The following is an 11,887-nucleotide window of genomic DNA, read 5'->3' as shown; positions in this document are numbered from 1 at the left end:
GTGTAAAATTTGCCAGTAATGTACGAAATAAAGCAACCAAATTCGAAAGAGGAAACGAAGGATTAAGGTTGTGAATTTGAGGCCGCGCTGTACTGTATGAGAATAAATAAATATGTAAACAAAAATGAAGTAACAAAAATAAAAATGAAATAGGACAAAGCAGGAAGTTCTGAATCTTCGAAGCACGGCGTTGGCCAGCCGACCTTAAATTTATAAAATAGATATAAAGTTGGCGCATCACCAACAACTACCACTTCAGCATTGGACGGCGGTGATACGGGAAAATTGGCGGCGCTAAATCACACCTGCTTACTGACTACTTAGGCGCACAATTTATAACATCAAAACAAAGAAATCGTAGATTCTTAGTTCATGGCAGCACACATTACCTCTTCACTTTGATCCCCGCGGAAAGATTTTCTTGTGGAGTTTCTAACCGAGCAAAACGAGCGCAGAAATGTATACTCACTGCTGTTGCCCATCTTGTCCTTTTGAATGCCATGTTTAGGTGAATGTTCTAGCAGAGACATTGAAGGCTGTCAGATCTGCCGTCCAACACTTTTGCATTGGCAAGTCTGTCTTCACTGCTAGCAGCACTACATGCGGCAGCGATTGAGCAGTCTATAAGGGAAAACGAAATATTTAAACCGCTGAAGCAAGGGGCTCTTCTTGCGCATCAGAGGGCAGGCAAATACAGGGGGTAACAGGGCGAAAATTAGAATGCCTTCTGCGGAACGGCATAGAAAAAAGGGTGCAGCTGTCTTTTATTCTTGTTAAAAGTTCTGCGCATAGAGTGACCCCAGAAGCAATATTACTATCGCAGTTTCTATTATATAAGAAAAAAAGTTCCAGATCTGGGAGAAGTTCAGATAACGAAGACCAGCTACAAGCTGATCAAGCAGCACGAACACAGCTCAGGGCTCGTGTGTTCATTCTCCTGACGTTTGTGCACTGATGCCCGCCATGACCCGCCATGAACCCGCACAGCCTACTATCCTTGCAAACTGACGGATTACCTCTCGTGCCGCTCCACTGCGAAACAGTGTAGGCGGTTCGTGACGCTCCACGTTTTCACTTTTAGCCACAAAACAGAGAAGTGAGAAACTTTGGGCACGCTGGTCATTGTAAGTACGTATGAAAGAAATAGTAGCCTGTGCTTAAAATCACCGGATCAAAATCAGTCTTGAAGTAAGCATTTTGCAGTGATATTTTTATCGCAGTATAATTCATACAAACTGCCAGAATAGACGCAGATTGCTAAAAGTGGCCGGAATGAACCACAAGGGAACATGTTTATTTATGAACACGATTTCAACTTCCTTTTGTTTCTGATATTTTTCAGACTACGTTATTGGTAACGATGTTGTTTTGGTCTATAATGTGAGCATGATTGCCGACAGACAGCATTTAGTTGTTAACAAAGAGAAGTAGAAAACTCTGGACGCCAAACAAAGAAATAAATGATGTGATATGCGACCACGACTCTAGGCGGCTTCATGAAAGCGTATGAAATATATTAGCCTGGATACAACAGGTGACCAATGCTTACAGAATTCTTGTGGTCACTAAATGAGGTATTTAGATGATTATAACTTGGTTATTTCCGATATTATTTCATTTATTTCAGAGATGAAGAGTAAAGCTAGAAGAAAAGAAGAGCATAGCATTCCAATCCGATGAGTAGCCAAATAGCGAGAGTTTACTGAGGAGATAAACGTCGTATGAGAAACGTTGGACTGCACAGTCTAGGTAGCCGTGGGATGAAGAAAGGGGAGAAAGGATGTAGACAAAGAAACAAGATAGGGCTTAATAGGTCGACCCACACACTGCAATTCAGGGAAAATTCGGAGGTTGTGCGTTCGCCCCCCCCCCCCCCCCCCCCGGCTGCATGCGGTTGTTTTCTTCTGGTTTTATTAATCTTCCATTGATGAAAAACTACCAGCAAAAAAAATTCCCAATTCTGCTTGGTTTCGGTGGCTGTTGGATTCCGTCATATTTTCATAACGAGCACCTGTTTTCCCTTGACTTCTAACTTAATATTTAAACAGTGAAGAAGTTGTCATTACCTATACTCTGGTGCCACATATGCACTGTTTTATACGTGCAAACCGTAGTGTGACCGTTGGAAACATGATTAAAATCACTGTATGCAGTTTGTGTACTAATTTTGTCCTTGTTTTATACTTGTTTTTTTTATTTCTGATATACTCTAGCGTGGGTACAATATTCACTTTTGGCATTGCTGAGGCTCTAACGTTTCGGCTTTATTTCGAAAATTAAAAAATTCAGCGCACAGGTTTCGTGCCAATTTTTGCAAGCGCGTTTACATTATCGAGAGTAAGTGGCCCTTAGAAAGAGGCGCGCATTTTAACACACGCCATGCAGAACATGGAAGCACTGAACTTTTAAACCAGACTGGCGTATGTTTCAATTTATGGAGCTGAGAAAAATATTTGGGCGAAATAGATGAAGAGATGTCAAGAATGTGCACATTATAACTCAGGTTGCTATTTACCTGACAGAGAGGTACTTACGTACGCTCACTTCGGTGTTATTAGTTTACCGAGAGAATAGGAAACTCGAATCGAAAAACTGCCTTTTCAAGGTTCGGTTTCATAACCTACCTTCTATTCGAAGTAGGAATATTGTTTTTGGGTGTTTTAATTTACCTCACGCCATCATCTGATCATACCGCTTTGAAAACGACACAGACATCTTCATGCATACAAATCAGAACTGGTTCCCTGAAGAGGCACACTCCAAATTTTGAAATGAAAATTGTTTACGCCTAAATCTGAAGGCCACTTCTTGCATAATTTTACCAAAAGTTTCAATGCGCTGTCCTTCTTCCTAGGCCACATCAATCTTCTATCGCAGCATTCTCGATTCTTGCTTTTAATGAACGCCTGTGCCTTAAAATATTACTGTCCTCAAAAATTACATTGGCTTAACATTCACTGGTACTTCCCGTTGGCCATGTTAAGGTGTGAAGGGCAGCTTAAAGAGTACCCTCAATCGTTTTCTGCGTCTGCCTGTCCCTCTGAATCCCACCGAATGGTTTGCAACAGAAACCACACGAATATAAATTTCCTCATCCACGCTTCTACACCACTATGAAATGTAAAAACGCAGTTCAAGACGCATAGTAGGAAATACATATGCTGCAGCGGCTTTAGCTTGCTCTTTAAGTGTTATGCCGCCTAATATATCAAAGAGCGAAAGTGATAAAACGCCTCGAAAGAAAACAAATGTCGCGAAACAGAAGGGGAAAATAAATAAAGATTTCCTTAAGATAGGCGAAGAAATTTGACTGGTCACCTTTCCAGTTAGCCACTGACGGCATCGTCAGTATTGCGGTAGTGTGTATTGCGCCATCCGTGCAGGCGATTGTTGTGTTTTTTTTTTTAAATCATAGACACGGTGCAGTGCTTTTAACCTTGTCTTGCGTCTTTCCTCTCGAAAATCGGAGTGTATGTTTGTCGGCACTGCGCCGATAGAGATGTCACTGTTAAGTTCTTGCGCGGTGCCTTAAGATTCACAGGAACATGATAAGAGGTCCGATGCCCTAGCTGCTGCACTGCATCTCTGCTCGTAGGATTAGGTTTTAGCATTCTAATTTGGTTCTTTTTATGGGCTTGACTAGCAGACAGCGAGTCCGCCTTGTCTTTGATTGCGGAAAAGAAGTTTCACCGACGGCAAAACGGACGGCGAACATAACGGCAGACGTCGTACAAATACCTTGGAATTCAGTTCACACCAAATCTTTCATGGTCTTCTCATATTTCTGCAGTCTGCAACAAAGCATCGAGGACATTAGGTTTCATACGCCGGAACCTTCGGAACTCACCTAGCTCCGTTCGAAAACTTGCATATTTTACATTTGTTCGCCCACAGCTGGAATTTATCTCACCTATAGGGTCTCCTCATCAAAAATATCTCATAGATATGCTCGAGTCCATTCAAAGCAGAGCTGCCCGGTACATTTTTAGCAATTATAGTCCCCTCGCAAGTGTATCCCAGCTTAAAAACCTTAACGACATACATATACTTGAAATTCGTCGCTCCATTTCACTTCTGTGTTTGTTCCATAAATATGTTCACACCCGTCCTTCGTTGTTACCTCTGGCATCACCTTTCCGCTCTTCACAACGCTTACACAATCAACTCAGCTTCAACCGGATATATGGGAAGACCCTGTCGTTTAATTCATCTGCATTATCTAGAGCAATAAAACTCTGGAATGATCTTCCTGACAACATAATCTCTTTCATTGATCCTGGTGAGTTTAAAAAACAGCTATGTATACATTTATTGCCATAGTGATGTTCGAAATGTACAACAGTTTCATTTGTTCTTATCGTTGTTTTCCCATTTACCACTTCTGTTAGCCCTGGTTGCTTTTTTTTTCTCATGTTCGTGTTTCGCTTTTTTTTCCCCCTCTATTTTCGTGTCTGATGTTATTTTCTCCGTTTTGTATAAATTTCGTGTTCCTTTCTTGTATTTGACTTGTACCGCGTTCTTGTACCGATATTACGGTTTTTTCCATCTGTATATACCTTTTTTTCGACTTGCCCCCCTCACCCAATGCTCTTCGGGGCCTGTGAGGTACTAATAAATAAATAAATAGTGCAGCGCCAGCTAAAAACAAAGGCTCCCCACTTTTCAGAGAAGGGCGACCATAAATGGCGGCAGCTTTGTTTTACTGCAAACATAAACTGGCGACCTTCTTAGAAGTAGAGACATTGTCTTTAAGACAGCGTCATTGGTTCCGGGAAGCCGGTGCCAACAAAACAGCTGGACACCTTCTGAGGTGGGGCGGATTGCCAAGACTCCACAAGTGTCCCGCTGATTTGCAAAGCGCTTAATGAACTACGTTTCTACAGCTAGAGGCTTCGGGATACCCAGCTCTATTTAACCAGCCGGATTGCCTGTGTAGATCATGCTTACATCTTGTGTTCGTCACGTGCTCGATTTGTCCTCTTGTAAATCTGTAAAATACACCCTATGACAACTCTTCTCAAAGCCTGACCCGTCTTGTCACTGTTTAGCACTAGCCTTTAGAGACAGGATCCTTAGATCTCTGCCTGCCTGAGGCGACCAGGGGGTTCAAATATAAAAATTGTAAGATGGCTTCCGCATAGTTAGATAAGTAGTCAGTAGAGCCTCAAATATAGTTCGAACGCGAGCGAGTGAAAGCGCTTCAGCGTCCTGCTCCCGAATAACTTGGCGAATCCCATGTGCGTACACACCTACTTCTTCGTCCTTTAACTGCTGCTCTATTCATAGGCATTTCACTCTCTTTTTACCCCCTTGCATGTTCATATAAGTTATCCTGGAGTTAAATTCCTTTTTCGTAGTTTTCTTTCTGGGCCTCCTAGTAGCCATTTTGCTGGCCATAGCCGCCATTGTTACATTTACTACTTCGCTTCTACCTACCCCTACGCCCTGAGCCACCGTGGACCCCCTAAAAAAGCTACCGCTCGGCCGGCCAGGCGCCAGCCTATCTCTGCTCCTACCCTTCCACTGAAATGGATGCCATCTAGTCTTATCTCTCGATTAAGATTCACAACGTCGTTAGCAACCTCTCCATTCCTTCCTTGTACCTCCGGCACTGTACACACCACGATCTGCGCTTACTGTGCTATCGCCCTTATACTGTCAACTCCCTCAGCTAATCTTTTCGCTACTTTTGCGGCGTCATCATTCAGGACATCAATTAGCCCCGCCGCTACCCCTGCCAAGTTACGCCGTGCAACATTTTCGGAAAGTTCACTTTTGTCTCTCTCAGTAGCTCGTCCAATTGCCCATCGTCCAATATCTGCGCACAACCAAGCGCAGCTCCAAGTGCGATTTCACGGGACCAATGCACCTGCAAGCTACCAGCGCACCTGCAAAATTTCCCATGTCAGGTGGTCTCATCACGTGACACACATGAGTGACCAGTCAGAGTTCGGCTATATCACCTGCCCTCTACCAGCGCACCTGCGAACTCGAACATGTCACCTGATCTCATGACGTCCGCATTCCATCGGCCAATGGAGCACTCGGCTATCTCACTTGATCCTGCGATGTCGCCGCATGTCTTGAGCACTTAGCGAAAGTTATGACTAACCAAGTCGTGTTTTATTCGTGATGAATCTTCTCATGTTCATGAAGGAGAAATTAGTCATGAAGGAGAAATTACGGTGCTTGTTACATATAAATCGGCTCAATCTTTAAGTGAATTCTCATAGTTTGCTCCCAATGGTGTAGGGTGGCTGTAGTTATCAGAGTGCAGGGTCTATTTGAGAGATGTGGGAGAAGCCTTTACCCTGAAGTAGGAGTTATCAGGTTGATGATGATATTAGACAATCCTGTAGTTTTTCACCATCATCATCACTCATACTACACCCGCTGCAAAGCAAAAGCCTCTCCCATGTCTCTCCAATCAATCCTGTCCTTTGCCAGCTGCGCCCGCCGTATCCCCGCAAACTTTTGAATCTCATCCACCCGCCTAACTTTTTGCAGCCCCCTGTTATGCTTGCCTTCTCTTGGAATGCACTCTGTTACCCAAACGTTTTTAAGATCTTCATTTCCCCACGATTCTCTTCCTACGTAGTTTGAATTTCAAGCACTATGCATCATTAGGGGCATTCTGAGCAGCCTTCTAAGTTCGTTGCTTCGCAAAATTCAGCTTTCAGCACCCAGCGGCAAAATAAGCGTTGAGTTTGCACTGCTCGACGAGAAAAATGGTTGTAGGTTTTATTTAAATTTGCATTCTCTCGTTCACGGTCTTGACTAAACGTGAGAGATTTGTGATTAGTGGTTTTTCCAAACCGGATGACATACGAATGGGCTGTTTTCGCTAGCGAATCGAATACGAATAGTCAGTTGAATACGAATTCAGTTGCGAAGAATCAAATAGAATAATAATCGAATGTTTATGAATATTCTCCACTTGCGCTAACAATATCTATGCGAAGCAGCGAGACGCTAAGAGCGGGGCGATAGGGCATAGAATTAAAGCAGTAGTCGTCGAATGACAGAATTTTGATATATATTAAAGAAGACAAAAAACACGAAGTCATGCACTAAACCTTTGACAGCATCGTGTACTCAATCTATGACACTAAGGTATTTGTTTGGGCTAGTCGGTACATTGTTAAAACTGAAGGCACAGCGCACGAAGGACAGTACTAAGGTAGGGACAAACACAGCGCTGTTTGCTACTAAAAGGCTTTATTGCTCGCACGCAATAAATAGGCGAAAAAGGAGCACAATCAATAGATGCAGCAGCATCAGTGATGATTGTCAAAACACAACAAACAAAAGCACACAATCGCACCCCACACTAGCGTACTTAACTGATAAGATAGTCAATTTATTTTTGTTTTAGCGTGACGGAAGGCTTGCTGACGCAATTGTCAAGACCCCGGTGAATTAAAAGATCTTCAACTATTTACAGCGTACGTTGGTCCTTATGTTTATACAGTATTGTAGTACGGCTGAGAAAAGGGGTGCATTTACAAGAAAGCCAATGTAGAGCCAAATTGCTTTTTGGGGGGTGGTTTCAAGGAGCGTTTAAGCTCACTTAGGCGATCATTTAGGCAGCGCCCTGTCTGGCCAATATAGCGCTGTGTTTGTCCCTACCTTAGTCCTGTCCCTTCAGTTTTATCAATCTATGACAGCAATGTCATATCCATAGAGAAATTACCTTATGCTACTGTGAAGACAGCTCCTTCAGCCATGGCCTCCGAGTTTGGGAATGACGGCAGGGTTCGCTTAAACCATGCTAAAAATTCTCGCGACATGAATGCGACATGTTTGAGAAATATGAACCCGCCACAGGAATGTACAGCGTCGTGGTGATAGGCCATTCTCTCCGCAAAAGACAGTTTGGAGCATCATGCTCTCTGGCGTCGGAATGCACCCTGTTTTTGAAACAGTTGAGAGAAAAAAAAAACCTATCGCGTGTCCTATTCAAACCTTGTGCTAGTTACATGAAAACTATACAGAAACTTCAGAACTGACTCGTTTCGTTTAGAATATTTTTGAACAAGCACTATTTTCATCGTTTGTTAAGCTGCTAAATATGCGTAATGAGATGGTGCTGCTGGTTTCTAAATGCATAGAGACGTGGGCCAGAGAGCATGTAAAATCCTCATTGAGGAAGAATAGTGTAGATTCACTGCCGCAGTTTTTTTTGTACGCATTACCGGGAGCACCCTGACTTCAGATGTGTTTTATGACTAGTGCGAGACAAACCTATCTTTAACTTTGAACTGATGAGGATACAGTTCTATATCGGGATGATCATCTCGTGTGGTTTGCCCTACACTTGAATACGAAAGTTACTCTAATTTTTCTTGAATTTTCCTGCAGTTCTCCTATTGTACATAAGTTCTTTCTTACTTCGTTATGTATTTCTGCTTTATTACCAACAAGCGTTTCTTGCACTGAGCAAATGAATTCACCTAGCTCTATTACCCATGAAAACTAAACGCATGGACAAACGGTAACTTGTATTTCACGTTCATCACTTTAGATTTTGCTTGCTAGCTTTCTGACCGAGAAGGGCTGCTCGCAGCAAATGTGACCCATTGAATCCCACAAGAAGGTTTTCATCCCAAAGGACACCACCCCACGTTGTCCATTAAGTTAAATACAGATTGTAGCAAATTCTATTCTTTGCTTTGATGCGTAAATATTGAAGACTCCCAATTTACTTGAAAAACAAATGTAAATGCAAATGTTGTGCAGGAGTTTGCTAGATACCTATGGAATAGTCGCCCAAAGACTCAGAATTACTGAAGATTGTCTTTAGAAAAGCGGAGGGGAAATAAATTATCCACAAAGTAGTTCAAACGCTCTTTTTAGGAAACCTTGAGTTACATGGAATTCTTCTTTTTCTTTTGATAAATAACGATGAAAAGCTCTAGTAAAATGACTGCTCACTCTGATGGCGTCCACTGGTGCATCATCCTGTATTCCATTTCCGTCGAATGAGGGGAACACAAGCGCTCCCAAGAGGCGCAGAAGGAAGACCAAGTTCATTTTGGCCAGTTCTGAGAGTTTTGTGCCAGCGCGCTTTAATATAGCCCTGAACAACAGCGAACATGCAAAGGCGTATTGCGGGCCTGAAATGAAAAAGCGGGAATGAAAAGCTGTTTCTATACGAAGCAAATGTGTCGAGGCGAGACCTCGGCATTTCTAAAATCATAGCGGAGATGCTGGGACGAGGCCCTATATTAGCCTTATTTGACCTGCACGGGGCTAAAACATCAAGAAAAAACTTTATTTGAAAAAGCTGCAGGATTTAAATCGACGGCACGTGGGTGAACAGACCGCTATGAAAAGTTACGACGGCAGCCAGCGGACTTCACAAAAAGTAAAACTGTCTTTCACTGTCTAGAAGGCGCTAGGCTCGTCAATGTATTTTCGTATTTTTTTAAAAAGACATGGCACTGAATGTACACCGGCCAAATCTTCAGCTGGCGTGATTGACGACCGCGTTTTCCGTGCTTCTGCAGCGTATGACGGAGCAAACTTCCGAAATTGTCAAATCTAAACACAGGCTCACTAAGCCCGTGCCTAATATTCAGCTTTCCGCAAGTTTGCTTTGTCGCAAAGCGCAGGAACGTAGAAAAAGAGGCCGCCGCGCACGTCAGCTAAACATCTGGCCGACTGTACGCGCACAAAGAGAGGAAGAGACGGAGGACAGGCGCCAAGCTAAAATGTTTTTCCGATATGGACGCACATGTATTTTAGCATCCAGCTGCGCCCACTTTCAAACTTTCTGTGCTTTATCCTAGCTGACACTTATCGCAACGCATTCCCCTGTCTGAAGTGTAGGCATTCTCGCAATATCGTGCGTGTATATGTAGCGCCATGTCTTCTTCAAAAATACAAAACGAACATGCGTTACCATTTCCGTTATTGCTAAGCTTTTGTTCTAAAAATCTCAGAATAAATTCAAAGCGTCAATGCACAAGCAAAGTTACAATAGAAGGCTGAATATAAATGTGACTACTATCTGTTTATATACCTTACAGTGCTGTATATAGTAATTACTAAAAAGCAGACGTCCGGTATACTGTAGTTATTTTCCTCTTGCTGCTTTCCTCATGGACGTAGTAATGCTGGCGCATAGCTGCTGACAAAACTAATTCATGAGCCAGAGGCAATAAGAAATCTGAAGCGAAAGTACGTTATGCCCATCGCATTCTTGAACACTGCGTTGACAGTGCAAACACCTGCAATGGCTGACACTCTTCCATGGGAATTTGCGACTATTACGACGAACAAGATGACAAAATTTCGTCGTGGAGAGGAGCCGAGAACTTGACCTCTGGTTGATGTATGCCTTTGCCAAAAGTAACCAGGCTACATGGTTTGCTTCTCATTCGGATACTAGAGGGCTTAGTGCTTCCCTAAAGATCAAAACATTCTTGGAACGCGAGCAGAAGGGTTCTCCTTACCTTACTGAGATTTAGAGCTTGAGAGCTGGCACAATAGCTTCAATATACGACTCAGGAGCAAACCGTCTTGCCTAGTTACTTCTGGCAAAGACTGTACTTATGAATACATATCAGACCACCCGGACCCGTTTGTGATGGAACTTGATGCAACCCGCAATTCTATGAAGGCCATAAATAAAACATAGCCTTTAACAAAACCCCACGTCTATACAGAGTCCGTAGCAGCCATGAAACAAATGAAAAGAGTAAGAAAGACACTATGTGTCACTCTGAAGGTCCACGCACTCAACAAGAAAACAAAATTACTTATCCAGGTACACTGGACACAAGACGATACTGAGAACGCTGAGCAGAAAAATGTAGACTACCTTACACACCAAGTTCCAAACATTAATGCATCCAACGCCAGACTCCTCTTTAAGGAAAAGTACACGTGCCCTCATTCTCCGTGTACTTCTCCCCTCCCTGATAACTAATAGAGACGGGAGGAGGTATATCGTAAAAGAATAGAACTCAGCCCCTAATCTTTTAAGTTGGAAGAAAGTTGGACATCGCAGTATACGTTGTAAAACTCACAAACGCGCAGGAGAATATAGTTTAACATGCACCGTTTAAAGGTATCGCTAGGCTTGTATTGAGCACTTGAGCGGAGTGACCCGGAAGAAATGAAGTAAAATCTAAGCGCAGCTGCGTTGTTGGGGTCCAGCGCTTCTGTCTTTGTAGTTCATGTACCAGTAGCGGCGCGCAAGCTCAAGCACGCACCATGAGCACCATTAGGGGCTTTAAAATCAGGCTGTATTTCCTCTGCAAAGCACTTCTAGAGCTCAGCACAAAAGCCTGCTAACATCTGGAGGTTGCAAGTAGTGTTTGCTGCGTGACATACACCGATGCGGTTGTTTGGCTGGTTTGTATGATGGTGCTTCCTTAAAAAAATACCCCGCTCTTAAATATTGCTTTCCCCTGAGCAAGCAAACGCAACAATCATCACGCTACGTTTCTTTAAAAAAATTCCAATGGGGACCGAGATCAACAACCAAAAACCGTCTTATTCTCTGTCGACATTCCGCCAGCCAGTGGTGACCATTGCGATGGGTCACACAATGAAGTGAGGCTGCTTTGGCTTCAAGCAAGATGAAAAGGAATATATGGACACAATTTCACCAAATATCAAGATAAAGTGGCGCAGAAAAAAATGATGGTCGATTTGCGTAGTCAGGAAAACTGCGAATTAGGTGCGCTAACAGTTCGGTTTTCACTTGGGTTGCTGGAATCAGATCCACCGTTGACGAATGGCAGTTCTTCGGATAGTGATAATAGGTTAAAGTTTATATTTGCGGATGGTCATGGTCTACATTCATAAATGCGTTCGTGTCTCCGTGCCACTCCTGGCTCAGTGGTGCAGCATCAAGCGATGCGTCACTGCCCTGCTG

The sequence above is a fragment of the Amblyomma mixtum genome, chromosome 2 (assembly GCF_055824585.1).
Source record: "Amblyomma mixtum isolate Tamu chromosome 2, ASM5582458v1, whole genome shotgun sequence".
Lineage (NCBI taxonomy): Eukaryota > Metazoa > Arthropoda > Arachnida > Ixodida > Ixodidae > Amblyomma > Amblyomma mixtum.
Note: the sequence above shows the minus strand (reverse complement) of the source record.